The sequence below is a fragment of the Eptatretus burgeri genome, chromosome 4 (genome assembly GCF_056783735.1).
Source record: "Eptatretus burgeri isolate ZD-2024b chromosome 4, Ebu_testis_v1, whole genome shotgun sequence".
NCBI classification, from domain to species: Eukaryota; Metazoa; Chordata; class Myxini; order Myxiniformes; family Myxinidae; genus Eptatretus; species Eptatretus burgeri.
This window is the reverse complement of record NC_140964.1, coordinates 23958314-23973496: the sequence shown is the minus strand read 5'-3', so window position 1 is coordinate 23973496 and position 15183 is coordinate 23958314. Positions and strand designations below refer to the sequence as shown.

Sequence of the window (15183 nt, the reverse complement as noted above, 5' to 3'; positions counted from 1 at the left end):
ATATATATATATATATATATATATATATAATCTGAAATATATGGCAAGACAAACATTGTCACACTCAGAAGTATTGCAACTACAATTCTCCATGATTTCTACTGTCAGACCAAACTAGGGGACACCATTTCTGACAAATTGAGAATAATCGAAACGGTGGCAAAGCCAATAAAAAGTAATATACAATCAGTTAGCCAGATGAATGACTTCTATGCAAGTTGCCATGAATTGTCTTCAGTTGAGGAAGCCATATCGTTTCGACCAGAATTATTGTGTGTGATGAAAAATGTGCTCTGCTGTTTAAAAGGTGGGCTGGTGAAATTAGCTTCACTGAGGCAGGCCATTATGCCGACAACAAGTCCAAGGATCATATTAGTGGCCCTCCAGATAAGCCGAAGCATACAGCTCCATCATCACTTCACATCAAATTCCTTATAGACTGAATAAACATGGGTTTTGCTGCTTGTATTCAGAAGTCATTAAGTTTTTGTGCAATGCTGCGGTGACACAAGGAACAGATATTCCAGGATTCACAGAAGGACATTTTGCACAGTTACTACCAGACAACATTGACCACAATACTGGAACAATTGATGGGATGAATGCTTTCCATGGCATGGGAATGATTGCAGCAACTATACCAGCAACAGAGAATAATCAACATGCTCCACTTGTTGTTGTTACAGCAGAAGAGATCTCTGTGATTGGTTCTGTGACATAGTGCATGCTGACATTCAATGGGATGCAATCGCTGACATATGAAAAGCCACATAACGTCGAGAAGGAGGATGCGACATCAATCCTTGATTATCTGTGGTCGCTGTCCTTGTCTGTATGGTCACCAAGACAAACCTGGTCTGGGATGATGCAGAAGATACACACCCAGGACAGTCGTCAGTGTGGTTCTTACCAATCATGTGCAGCAAGCTTGCCTTTCCAAAGTAACACCTATCATAACATTTGATCAGCCACTGGTGGAATGCCCTACGGGTCATCGAGAGCCAACCAGAGAAATGCCCATTATGTTCCATAGTGTTGTGCAATCTACAGACAGCTGTGAAACCATTCTTGTAGGTGATGACAATATCTTCTTGTGCTACTCTGTTTTCATGTCAAAGATGATTCTTGTGACAGCTTTGTCAAGTCAGAGATGCGGACAGGAACTAAGAAGAATTCACCATGGTAGACCATCAAATATGTGCGAAATATGTTGGGAAGAGATATCGCAACACATGTTGTTTGCTCGTGCTATCCTCGGTTGCTCATGCCATTTCAAAACACAGGCTCAGACCTTTCTGGATGAGAATGCCACACAGGATTACATAGTGAGTGAAGTTGAAGCCGCTATAGTATGCATATGCAAAGGGGCAGCAGGAGACACACTAGCTAAGATGAGACTGCAGCGTTTTCTGGAGACGGTAGCTTTCACGAGAGGGTAGCTTTCACGAGACGGTAGCTACTAGTATGAGTTTTGCCCAGCCTGAAAGCCCACTTCCCACAAGAAATGTTAATGTTAATCCACAGACCCTTGGCTGGAAATCTGTTGCAGGTAAACTGCTGCCTGTAGAATGTGACATGCAGTAGAAGTTTCTCCAAAAACATTTCTTGAAGTAGTGAGATGTAACTATAGTTGGGATGCAAGATGGGATATGAGAATATGAGCTGCTCTTGTCGAAAAGTTGGTCGTCATTGTTCCACTGGGTGTGGAGAGTTTTGAGGAATCTGTCCAAATACATCTGCCGACATTAGACTACAGTGATGATATGTATATGAGCTGTTCAACAGATGTTATTAACGCCTTTCGTTTCATTGTTTTGATGGACAAAACCATCCATGAAGGAGAATAATGGCATTTTTAGGTTAAGTTATTATTTTTGAAAAACAACTTAACTGGCTTTTAGGTTATTTCTCTGAAATAGGCTTATAGAGTGGTTTCTGGTGTCTGGCTATCCATCCACACATACATTTGTCCATCAACATTTGACTAAAACATCTTGTCCTCACAAACAACCCAGCCAATATGGACCAAATTTGGTACGATGCATCAGGACAGCAAGATCTCATGGGGTTGTGCTCCCCATCCAGATGTGCCCCAAAGTAGGGGTTAAAATGGGGGTTTACCCCAAAATATTGGTATTTTATTCAAAAATCTTATCAGAAACCTCCAGACAGATCCAGACCAAACTCGCCACGAGACGTCAGGACCATGCCGTAGCCTTAAGTTGTGCTCCTCATGACCGTATCTCCCCCAAAAAAGGGGCTATGGGCTCCTCCCTAAATCCCTCATTTACACGAAAACATCTACTCCATAACTGCAGAAGCGATAGGGACCAAATTTGAAAAAAGCATCAGGACAGTAAGGTCTCATGAGGTTGTGCGGCCCATCCGGATCCACCCATTTAAAAGGAATGAAAGGGGTGTTTTGCCCCAAATGTTGGTATTTCCTTCAAAAATATTTTTCAAGGACAAATCGATTCAACTTTGGTGAAGACCTAAATGTGATTTAAAAAAAAAATTTAATCTACAAATGATTCTTCACCATTGGAGAGATTGGGCCAAAAACAACATACATATACAATGCCGAAAGAAAGTCTACAGCCCCTTTAAAAATTTTCACTTTTTGTTGTCTTATGGTGTGAAATTAAATTGCATTAAATGAGACTTTTTCCACCTTTATTTACACATCATAACCCACAACTTCCAATGAAAAGCAAATTCAACATATTTCAGAAAATTAATTAAAAGTACAAAACTAGAATATTGTTACGTTTGAGGGGGGGGTATGCATTCAAAGGGTAATTAGGATGTTTAATTAGGTATGCCATGCTGTTCGAGTTTACCAGGATTTCGATATAATAAGTAGCAATTCAGTGGTGATAAGTTGTCTAGTAAATGTTCATTTCTTCAAGGGGGAAATGATAATTGTCACGTAATTAGATAGGGACACGGGATAGGGTAAGTGTGTCTGCGTAAACCCCTTTTGGTATTCTCTGGAGACTGGCCGTGACGTCACAGGACAGTGCAGTGGATGGCTCCGCCCCGTGATCACGATTGGCGGAAGGCGATGGCGGTGGGCCAATAAACGGCTCGATTGGAAGTGACGAGGACCAAGGATAAAAAGGTTCTGTTCGGGGTCGAAAAAAGAAGAGGAAGAAGATTACAACCAAAAGATCGTGTTTTTTTGGTGGGGAGGCTGTTGCGCGGGGAGCATCCTTGTTGTTGTGCTGATTCGATAGTGTTCTTTATCGTGTCTTGGAGCCTTGCTGAGCCTCGTGCCTCACCTTGGTTGGCTCTGGGGTTCCGCTGACTCGGAGTACGGGGTCGAACGGCGGGCGGACCTGCCTCCCTCTCCTGCTCGCAACTTGGCGCCAGAACTGGTTCCCTGGCGGCTGTGAGCAGACTTGGGCCAAGACCAGGAGGTCGACAGCACCACGGTTTCTCCTGCCCCCCTGAAGAGAGCAACAGCTGTCCCTCCAGGGACAGTTGCGTCCACACCACGGTCCAGCCTGACCACCAGAAATAGCTACGTTGTGTGTGTGTGTGTGTGTGTGTGTGTGTGTGTGTGTGTGTGTGTGTGTGTGTGTGTGTGTGTGTGTGTGTGTGTGTGTGTGTGTGTGTGTGTGTGTGTGTGCTTGGCGCCTTAGAAGGTTTGAGATCTCTATATTCATTGGAATTGTCTGTGTTTTTCCCCACGCCCGAACCCACACCATCCCGTCGAATCGTCCCGGATCCCTCTTCTTGCCGAGTCTTGTTATTTCTGGTTAATAGTAAAAACGAATAAACATCATCAACTCAGTGAAAAGTGACTCGTGCCACCTTCCTCGTCCCGTTTGCGGTAGAGCGATTAGAACCGCCATGTTTGGGTTATAAATAAATAAACCGCCTCCATCGTTTCGGCTCATTCTACGTTGGCGGGACTGTTCAAGTCCCGTGGACGTCACAATATCATTGTTGGATAACTGACTACCTCCCTTATATGTAATATGTAATCGTAATAGCAAATGTAAATTATCTCAGGTGTTACCAATCATCTTCAAAATCATACACCAAGTTAATTTGCCTCCACCTGTGTTAAATTGTTGTGATTCTGATTATTTCAGAATAAAATCAGCTGTTCCTGTAAGTTTCCTCTGCTGAGTAATGCCTTTCACAGCAAAGACTCATCCATGAGCACCAAGGAGCTTTCAAAATACCTCCGGGATAAATTTGTGGAAAGGTACAGATCAGGGGATGGGTATAAAAATATTTTAAAGGCCTTGAATATCCCTTGGAGCACAGTAAAGCCAATCATTAAGAAGTAGAAGGCGTATGGTACCACCAAGACCAAGCATAGATCAGGCCATCGCTTCAAACTGGATGACCAAGAAAGGAGGAGACTGATCAGAGAAGCCACCAAAGGGCAATGGCAACTTTGAAAGAGCTAAATGCCTTTACGGCAAAGAATGGTCACTGTGCGCATGTGACAACAATATCCCAAGCACTCCACAAGTATGACCTGTATGGTGGTGTGGCAAGAACGAAGCCATGACTCGAAAAAGCCCATCTTGAGCCCTGTTTAATATATGCAAAAAAACACTGGAGATTTTGAAGCCATGCGGCAAAAAGCTTTGTAGGCTGACAAAACCAAAATGGAACTTTTTGGCCTAAATGCAAAACGTTACGTTTGGTGCATACCCAACACAGCACATCACCCAAAGAACACCATCCCTACTGTGAAGCATGGTGGTGGCAGGATCATGTTATGGGGATCTTTCTCATCAGCAGGGAATGGGGCACTTGTCAGGATTGAAGGGAAAATGGATGGAGCAAAATACAGAAAAATACTTGAGGAAAACCTGCTGTCCTCTGCAAGAAAGCTGAAATTGGGACGGAAGTTCACCTTTCAGCATGACAATGACCTGAAGCACACAGCTAAAGCTACATTGCAGTAGTTAAGGAACAGAGATAAATGTCTTTGAGTGGCCCTGTCAGAGTCCCGACGTAAATCCAATCGAAAATCTGTGGCATGACTTGAAGATTGCTGTTCATAAACACTCCCCTTGCAACTTAACTGAGGTTGAACAGTTTTGTGCAGAAGAATGAGCAAATATTGCCCAATCAAGATGTGCAAAGTTGCTGGAGACCTATGGCAACAGACTCACAGCTGTAATTATTGTCAAAGGTGCTTCCACAAAGTATTAATTCAGAGGGGTGGACACTTATCCAATCAAGATATTCGAGTTTTGTATTTTAAATTAATTTTCTGAAATTTGTAGAATTTGTTTTTCACTTGGAAGTTGAGGGTTACAATGTGTAAATAAAGGTGGGAAAAGTCTGATTGAATGCAATTTAATTCCAGGCTATAAGGCAACAAAAGGAGAAAAATTTGAGAGTGGGTGTAGACTCTGTAGGCACTGCAGCATGATATTTCAAAAGGTTGTGGAGGACTTATGGCAAAACTAAATGGATGAATTGATTATGTGACAAGAACAAGGCAATTCGATTTTGGTTCAGGTCCGAATCTAGATCCAGCCTATCAGTGGGATACAAAATGTAAACTGTTTGCCTGGCCGAGGTATGCACGCTATTGAGTGCTGTTACAGTTTACAATTGTCCTTATACAAGTGTTATACATCATCAAACTGCATGCACAGTCAACTGAAATTTTGCCCAAATAAAAAACGGTTAGAGAGAAGCGGAATGATGGTAAATTGGATAATTTTGACAGCCATTTCAAATTGATATATTGTTGTGGGCCGGGGTTCGGTGGCGATAAACGACCACTAGGTGGAGCAGTGGAGTTGTTTCCCACCGAACACACGGAATTTAGGTCGTGACTCTCGGACAACTCCGAAAGGTCATGTGTCCATTAGCGGACCGTGGTCGCCAATATTTCAACGGTGTGGTGTAGAGTTAATTGCCTAATTTCAATATACATAAATACCCATATCCTCCAACTACCGGGGAAACCACACCCTCAGCCGACTTTGTCCGAATCGAGCCGCTATCACCGACTCGGATCCAGCGTAACCGAGCGGAAGTTACCAAAGCCGCACCAGACCAAATGAACAATATATGGCATGAACGGCCTTGCTAATTTTCAAACCCACACCATGCTAGGCCAATGAAGGAAAGCACGAACAACGAACTGGAACATTTAACAGGGGTTTATTTATAACAATAATCGGGCAAGGGGAGCACAAAAAAAGCACTTAACAATTCTACTTACAGGACGGCGCCACACACACACACACACACACACACACACACACACACACACACACACACACACACACACACACACACACACACACACACACACACACACACACACACACACACACACACACACACACACACACACACACACACGAAATGGACCTCGTGGGTCTATTTTCGGCAGAGCCGGGTACCTCCCCACCTCATGCGGTATCACTGACTCGAACCCACTACCCGAAGTCCACGGCCCACGAACGGGACCAAGCCACACTCACCACCAAGACCGCAGACCGCAATCGCCACGATCCTGCATAACACACCCTTGTCTCCCCAACACTCGTCCAGACCACCACTCTACTCCTCTTTAGGTGGGAGGGGCCTCTTCTCCTCCCACTCGCCTCCTGATTAGACGAGGGGTTGTCAGATGACTCGTGGTCACCTCCCGATTGGCTGGGGCATGCGTGTCATGCTCGCCCTTTGCTCATTTGCTGGAGGAAACATCCCATGCCCTTCCTCAGAGTGGAGCCTCGATCTGAAGTGATGGAGGCTCCGCTCACACCTTCAGCCAACAACACGTGGGCAATGACGACCGGTCGAGTGCAGGACGGTGGCGTTGTTGTAGTGGATGTAGTAGTAGTTGTTGTTGCTGTTGTTGTAAAATATGTAATAAACCTGACTAAAAAATAATTCGTAGTGCACAAATGTAATTTCCATTAGACAGAAGGAAGGATTCTAACTATAAACACATACTTATCAAAATAACTAACTTTGGGACCTGAATGTTGAGTGCGCATGGTTTCCAGATTCGTAACAATATATGAAGCAACTGGCATGATAGCTGAGAGATATGCACATTCACCTCTGCATTGTCTAACCTGGGTTCGAATCTCAACCCAGTAATAAACTGTCCTGGTGTTTTGCAGGCAGGTTGAGGTTACATTGTGTGTGCCATGTTCGAATGACGTTAAGCTGGAGCATCCATCTGTTAAGCTGCCTCCAATTGTAGTTCGTTTGTGGTAATATTCCTGGGGATGGTTTTCAAAATCTCAGTGAGGTTCTTCTTTATTATTCCTGTTGTTCCAATCATCACTGGTTGTGAAATTTTGATGCTCTTCAGCTTCCAATATCTCTCGATCTCATTTTTGAGGTCCTGGTATTTGGCCATTTACTTCATTTCTGCATTATTTAAGCCAAAATCGCTGGGTACTGTTATCTCACTAATTTGTTCATTGAAATTTCGGCAAAACAAAGGTGAAAAATGCAGGTTTTTGGGTTGTATACAGTACGTATTGGAATCGGTAATCACACTGACTCCAATCAGCTGATGACCGAAAAATTGCCGATATTGGCCAAGGACGAATATACAGGGTGTGTCAATAAACGGTTAACTGCTTCAAATAACCTTTGTACTTTTAGTCTTTACCTAAATTTTATGTTGTTTTGCAGGAGTGATTAACGATCTTTGGAGAAGTCAATCAAGCATAACCAAAGTATTCAACAGAAAAAAAATGGAATTTTGAGACCAAATCAATTGCTTTCGTCCAGACGAGGTTGTGTGTGTTGTTCATAGAGCACAACAGATTCTCTGAGCCAACTCGTGTATATATATATATATATATATATATATATATATATATATATATATATATATATATATATATATATATATATATATATATATATATATATATATATATATATATATATATATATATATATATATATATATATATATATATATATATATATATATATATATATCTCATAATACAGTGTGCAGCATCTATCTCTATCTCTCTTAGTGAAGAACAAAATATTCCACAATTTCAATGAGGTAATTAATAACTATTTAATGACAATATAACAATTTTCCCTTTTGCTTTGAAGAACAGTAACAAAGGGAAAGGAGGGTGTTGTGTCGTTGAGGACTTTCATCCACGTTAAGTGACTCGGATATTACGGGTTTGACCCGTTTTATTTGTGAAAAAGCGCAGACCCGTTTTTGTGGTCAAAACCAAATTTGATGGAAAGTATGATCAATTTTAAAAACGTAATGTTTCACTTCCATTCCACTCACAAGGATTGACTTGCGAGTGATAAACCTGTAGTCGAAATGCAAGGTATCACTCACTCTTGTCTCTCGGCTGTGTGACGTCATGAGCTTTCCCTCACCGAAGGACATGTCGACGTCCTCCATGATTCCGCACGCGGTATCACTTCACTTCTGATCACGTCGACCATGTTGCCATCACCACAAATCAATTGATCTGTTTTTTTGCAATTCGCTCTTCCACTTTGTGGTATTTATGAGTAGTTTACTTTTGAGTACGTATTTTAAACAGTAGGGTTTGATTTGATTCGGATTGTTTTCATTCATACAAGGTATCCACAAATTAGCAAATTCAAACTGTAATAAAAAAAATTAAATATAATCCATGATACCTTCTTATAAGAAAGACCTAACAGAGAGAGAGTTACAGGTTTGAGTACAGCACAGTATCCCATCCTATTTCATTGTCTGGAGGGCAGTATCCCATTTCATTAATGTTTAATACCCTTTGAATTTGGAATGATAATTTGTGGCACGAGATATTGTTTATGTTGTTGTTTTGTATGCGGCCTGTGCCTGCTGGTTGCATCATTTTTCTGGAAGTGTGGTTGTGCCGCTGATGCAGTGGCGATACCAGCGAGCTTGTATTAATTTTGCCGACCTCAGAAGGATGACAGGCTGAGTCAACCCACCTGATGTTATTCAACGGTAATACAGGGGCTCAAACTCAAGACCCTTTTTTTTTGTATACCGTGTTGAGGCTCGTATGAGAGCTAACACACAACGCACATCAAGGGGGGCATGAGACAGGAGGGGAGGGAGTGGGAAGGACAAAATAGTGGGGAACAGAGACATTTGGAGATCTGTGGAAGGGAGAGGAATGGGACAGGGAACATGGGGATTAAAAGATGGACATTACAGGGACTTTCAGGAAGGAAAGCAGGGAATTTGAAGGAGGTGGGCTTGGGTGGATTATCGGGGGTAGAAAAGATCGAGGATTTGGATGGGGGATGATAAGAGGTGGTGGTGAACAGCTGTTTTGAAGGCCTGGAGGGAAGAATGGGAATGAATAGAGTGAGGGAGTTTATTCCAAAGGCGGGAAAAAAGAGGAATGAAAGAGTGAAGGTGAGCAGTGATTCGTGATTTTGGTAGTTTTACCAGAAGGGGGTTGTTGGCGGACCTTGAGCGCCCTGTGGAAATGTGGTGGGGACAAATCACAGAGAGAGCAGGGGGCGAGGCTGGAGAGGAGACGGTAGAAGACAGAAAGACCACCGACCAACCTGCGGTGATTGAGTGAGAGGCCCAAAGACTCAGCCTCATTGCGGGAGATGCCAATGATCCGAAATGCCTTGGTTTCTACAGCGTGAAGCCAAGAAAGGTGAGAGGCAGGAGCACCAGCCCAGAGGGGAGAGCAGTACTCCATCAGGCTGCGGACAAAAGCTTTGAAAGTGGTCAGGAACTCAGGTGGGCCGAGGAAGGACCTTGCACAACGGAGGATTCCCAGTCAGCAACTGGCTTTGGAGGCAAGGTTTGAAATGTGGCTTTCCCAGGAAAGGTCATGGCAGATAGTGAGACCCAGAAGCTTGAAAGAAAGGACTTCATCCAGAGGATTGTTGAGAAAGTGGATGGGGGGTTTTCTAAATGGTCCTTTCAGAGAGACATAGTGAGAGTGTGAGATTTGTCCGGATTGAAAGACATGTTCCACGTGTTGGACCAGTTTGAGATTTTATCCAGATCAGCAGTGAGCGAAGAAGCTGTTGCTTGCTGGTCTGAGGGATGACCGATGGTACGGCAGAGGGTGGAGTCATCAGCAAAGAGATATGTAGGATTTTCCAGAGAGTCGGAGAGATCATTGATGAAAACCAGAAAAAGAACAGGGCCCAGAACGCTACCTTGAGAAACTCCAGCCTGGACAGGAAGGGGGGATAAAAGAACTCCATTTAGGGCCACACGTTGACTGCGACAGGAGAGGAAGTCTGCGAGCCATGAGTGGAGATGGCCTTGGATACCATAGGAAGAGAGTTTGGTGAGCAGGGCAGGGTGCCAGACTGTGTCAAAAGCACGTGATATATCGAGGGATACGGCTCGGATTTCCTGTCTGGCATTGAGGCATTCCATCCATTGTTGGGAGAGCAAAAGCAGCATATCCAGGGTAGATTGACCTGGTCTGAAACCAAATTGATGATCAGAAATCAAGCCATTGGAGAAGAGGAAGGATTTGATGTATGAAGCGATGATGGATTCCATAACCTTGCTGATGATTGGGAGAAGGCTGATTGGTCTGTAGTTGCAGGGATCTGTTTTTGCACATTTTTTGTGCAGGGCATTGATGTTTGCTGATTTCCAAGCAGATGGCAGATGGCCTTGAGCAAATTAGAGGGTGATTAGAACAAGAGAGGGTGAGCAAGAGCAGAAGAGCAGGCTTTGAGGACACGTGGGTTGATGCCATCTGGACCGGTTGTAGAATCTGAGTCGAGGTTTGACAGCAAGCTCTCCACCTTGTCAGGAAAAAAGGACACAGAGTCCAGGGACAGTTGGGTGCGACTGGGTAAGGTGGGTATAGAAAGTGATGGGTTTTGGACACAAGATTTAGCTGCAAACACCGAGTTTAGGCATTCAGCTTTTTCACGTGCGGTATCAGCAGTGCTGCCATTTGAGGTAAGGGAGGGGATGGAAGGGGAACTAACACCAGAAACAGATTTGATTAGACGCCACTAGGATTTTGAGGAGGGAGAGAGGTTTGAGAGTTCAGACTTGAGATGAGAAAGATGTTGTTTTCTGGCTCTACTGACGGGAGATACACACTTGTTCCAAGCTTTATGGAAGGAACTGAGATTGCCCTCAGTTGGGTTTGCTTTCCATGAGGCAAAGGCAAGTTATTTCAGGACAACTGCCTCACCACAAGCTTCAGTGAACCAAGGGTGGGAGGAAGGGTAGGACAACTGAAGACGAGAGGGGAAAAATCTGTGCATGAGGGAGAGCAAGTTTCTTTGAAAGAATTCCCAGGAAGAGTTGATGTTGGAGAAAGTAGAGATAGGAGACCAGTCTATAAGTTTGAGGGCTGCTTGGAGACCCTGCCAGTCGGCTTGAGTGAAATGCCACACTCGACGGCGGTGAGGTGGTTCTCTGATAATAGCCAGAGAGATGTCCACTTTGACAAGGACGTGGTCAGAAGAACCTATTGGAGCGAAGGAAGAGCAGCAGATATTGTCAGGGAAATTTGTCAAAATCAGATCCAGAAGAGATGGAGTACCATTGGTTGAGATCCGGGTGGGGAAGTTGACCGATTGAGTCAGTCCCAATGAGTCGCAGAAAGCTTTTGCTGAGGTGCCATGACAGGTGAGAGAGGCACCCACACCAAGCCAACTGGCATGATGACAATTGAAGTCGCCACATATGAGGAAGAGAGAGTTTGGATGAGAAGATAGAAGTTGGTCCATGTTTTCAGATAGTGAGGTGTAGAGGGAGTCATCACTGTGAGGTGGACGGTACAGTACACATATAAACATGAGGTGGGAGTGGAGGGAAGCCATAGCCAGAGATATTCCTGGGGGTGAAGGGAAGTGATTGCAGTGCATGGAGAGTGAGGAATGGAGTCTTTGATGATGAGAGCAACTCCTCCACCAGGACGAGGCTCAGGTCTGTCAAACCGGAGGAGGGAGTAACCAGGGAGAGATACTTGGGAGTCAGACACGTCTTGGGGGAGGAAAGTTTCTGTTCGGCAGATTATTTCTGGTTTGTCAGTGCCAACCTGTATGGAAAGATCTGAAAGGTTTGAGCGAAGGCCCCGGATATTTGAGGTCCATACTTTTCATGAAGAGGTTGGGGAGGAGGCTTTGGGTGCAGGGGGTGGGGGAGGGCGAGGGGAGGGCAGGGGGCGAGGGGGGGGGGGTAAGAAGTGTTGTTGAAACAGTGTGGGCGATTGCAGAATAGCGGGGGGAGGGGGCCGAATGAGGAGGAGAAAAGGCTCTGTGGTGCTGGCGGAGAGGGGGTAATGAGGGGGGGAAGGCAGTTGAGGATTTGTGGTGGAATGAAGAGATGGAGGAGAGAGGGCAGTGGAAGGAGGAAGTTTTGTGGATGGGAGGGGGGGGCAACTTTGGGAAGGATGAGTGAGGGTATGAATGGTGGGAGAAAGGTGAGGGGGGAGTTTTTGAGAGAGGTGAGAGGGAGGCTTGGAAGGAGAAGAGTGTGATGGTTGCTTTGAGAGTGAGAGTGAGGGGTGAGAGGAGTGAGTTGGCACTGAAGTTGGAAAAAAAGAATGGTTGATGGAAAGCGAACATTCATAGCAAACTGGGTTTTTTTTTTTAAGTTTTAGGTCAGTTATGCAATTAAACACATTTCTTGAGGGATGCAATAAAGGCGAATTCAGAGAATGGAGAGAAGAAACGCTGTAACAGTTGGATTTTTTCGGCAAGTTCTGAGGGAAAGGTCGAATTGAGAGCAGTCTGTTTAAATAGCAGAAGAGTCGTGCATTCTGATACAGTAAAGAGTACCACATCTGTGAGAGAGGAAGATGAAGCATTATAAGATCGTTTTTGTTATTATTATTAACGTTTGAGCGAGTTTTGAACAGATTTGGTCATGGAAGTGTTGTGAAAAAAAATCGAGGAAGAAGAAGAGATGAAGAAGAGGAGATGAAGAAGAAGAAGAATCGGAAAAAGGTAGCGTTTTTTTTGAGATAAGAAATAGAATGATTAGTTGGGATGGGGGGCGTTAATTAAATGGGAAAGATAGAAATTGAAGATAATGGGTGAAAAAACAAATAAACACGATCGTACACCGAGGGGAACAAAGGGTAGGCCTCAGGTCTCAAGGATAGGCCTCAAGCACCCAGTCAGAACAAGTTTGATGAAATCTCACAAAATAGCACGATTTTTGAAACAAAACCGAACTAGGAACACAGTAACATGTAGGTGAGAAAATAAACAGTTAAAATGGAACAGATAACGACCGGAAATCTTCATCCCTTAGATCTTAATCCAGTCACCTTAACCGTTGAGCCAACATCAGGCTTGTGTTGTCGATGAGAAGAGCAGACGGGAAGCCACGATTTGGCCTTCAGTTTACAGTCGTTCAGTGTTCAGCACATACTTGTCCTGCCCAACTGTAATGCTGAAGAGGAAAGTATCTTCTCACAAGTTCACAAGATCGATTACCGAGGATGCTCGTCAAATGAGGTCACGTGCTCTTCTCACATGCAAAACCAACTCCTTCTATAAACCCCCTACCCCCACCCCTGGGGTCATAAGTTTGATCCTCCGAGAGATCTCGTCAGAAAGGCCAAGAAACTCTGTGAACACAATGCCGAGCACAGTCACGTGAAGTGACTCGACCGTCAGGTCGTGGCCTCGTCAGTTACATTGATCTCTGATCGTTTGGTGCTTCACGATCGTTGAGATGAGTCCATCCATAGACTGTAACGGTGAGTGAGCATTAAAGATGAGTTCTGAAGAGCTTCAAGACCCCCCCTCGCCAATCAACGACGACCTCGGTATTCTGGTGTATTTTGTCTCACTAACAAACTCTCGAAAAACGTTTTTAACACGTTCGGTAAAAATAAATAAATAAAATAAAACCCCCGCTTTCGATTCCCATCAAACCGTTTTTCATCCCCCCCCACTTTCCATGTCTGGACTTTGGGTGGTGAGGTGGCTTGAAGACAGATTTCAATCACACGGCCGCCATCTTGGTGCTCACTGCTGTGTGAAGGAACTCTGAGATCACCTCAGAGCCGACCCCGCCCAGCCAGATGGAATGTTCCCCTCGTCCAATCGGGGGTGAGATCACATCAGAGCCGACCCCGCCCAGCCAGATGGAATGTTCCCCTCGTCCAATCGGGGGTGAGATCACCTCAGAGCCGACCCCGCCCAGCCAGATGGAATGCTCCCCTCGTCCAATCGGCGGTGAGATCACCTCAGAGCCGACCCCGCCCAGCCAGATGGAATGCTCCCCTCGTCCAATCGGGGGTGAGATCACCTCAGAGCCGACCCCGCCCAGCCAGAAGGAATGTTCCCCTCGTCCAATCGGGGGTGAGATCACCTCAGAGCCGACCCCGCCCAGCCAGAAGGAATGTTCCCTCGTCCAATCGGGGGAGAGATCACCTCAGAGCCGACCCCGCCCAGCCAGATGGAATGTTCCCCTCGTCCAATCGGGGGTGAGATCACCTCAGAGCCGACCCCACCCAGCCAGAAGGAATGTTCCCTCGTCCAATCGGGGGTGAGATCACCTCAGAGCCGACCCCGCCCAGCCAGATGGAATGTTCCCCTCGTCCAATCGGGGGTGAGATCACCTCAGAGCCGACTCGCTCTGCACTCCCTATCTGTGTTCCCTTCATTGTAAAACTACCAAAGCTCAAGTTTAAAGGATTTTGAGGCGATTGGTGTTCCGGCCTTGTGAAGATCGAACACAGCGATGGAGGCAGTGGTGTGTTAACTTATGCACCGCTCAAATAGCTAATTATTATAATATTATTTGATGACTTTTGTGATATATGGTATTCACAGTAAAATGTCTCGAATGGATCGACGTACCACCCAGCCATGTACCCTTCAACAAAGTTTTTGGAGGTTTTCAAGTAAATTAAAATCTAACTGCTGGATGGTTTAATTTAATTTAAGAAGTAATGAGACCGCAATGTGCAGTATGGGGTGTTGGATGTGAAATCTGAAAGCAATCAGTTCAGTAGAAACCGAGATTGAGATTTTGCTTGTAATGATAAAAGTCGCACAGCACCGATTTGAGTCGTGTAAGTGCCAGTGTGCATTCGTTCCGCTTTGCTCCACCCACGCTTGGGGGTGATCCAATGAGGAGGTCATATTCGACGGGATTAGGCAAATTCAAGCCAACATTGATAAAATAATAGTACGTACTTGCCTTCTATATGCACAAGCTCACGTACACACATTACATTTGACCTCAGAGAATGTAATCAGTTT

At 44.8% G+C, this 15183-nt stretch overlaps 1 long non-coding RNA gene across 7 annotated transcripts in view; it reads right to left on the bottom strand.

Annotated features, from left to right (window-relative positions):
* LOC147027631 (uncharacterized) overlaps window positions 1-14865 on the bottom strand; it is a 170880-nt gene extending 156015 nt beyond the window's left edge. For all 7 annotated transcript variants that reach the window (XR_015057145.1, XR_015057148.1, XR_015057146.1 and 4 more), the window contains exon 1: window positions 13236-14865. This is a non-coding gene — a long non-coding RNA (uncharacterized LOC147027631). The remainder of the gene's footprint in view (window positions 1-13235) is intronic.
* Between the last annotated feature and the right edge of the window lie 318 nt (window positions 14866-15183).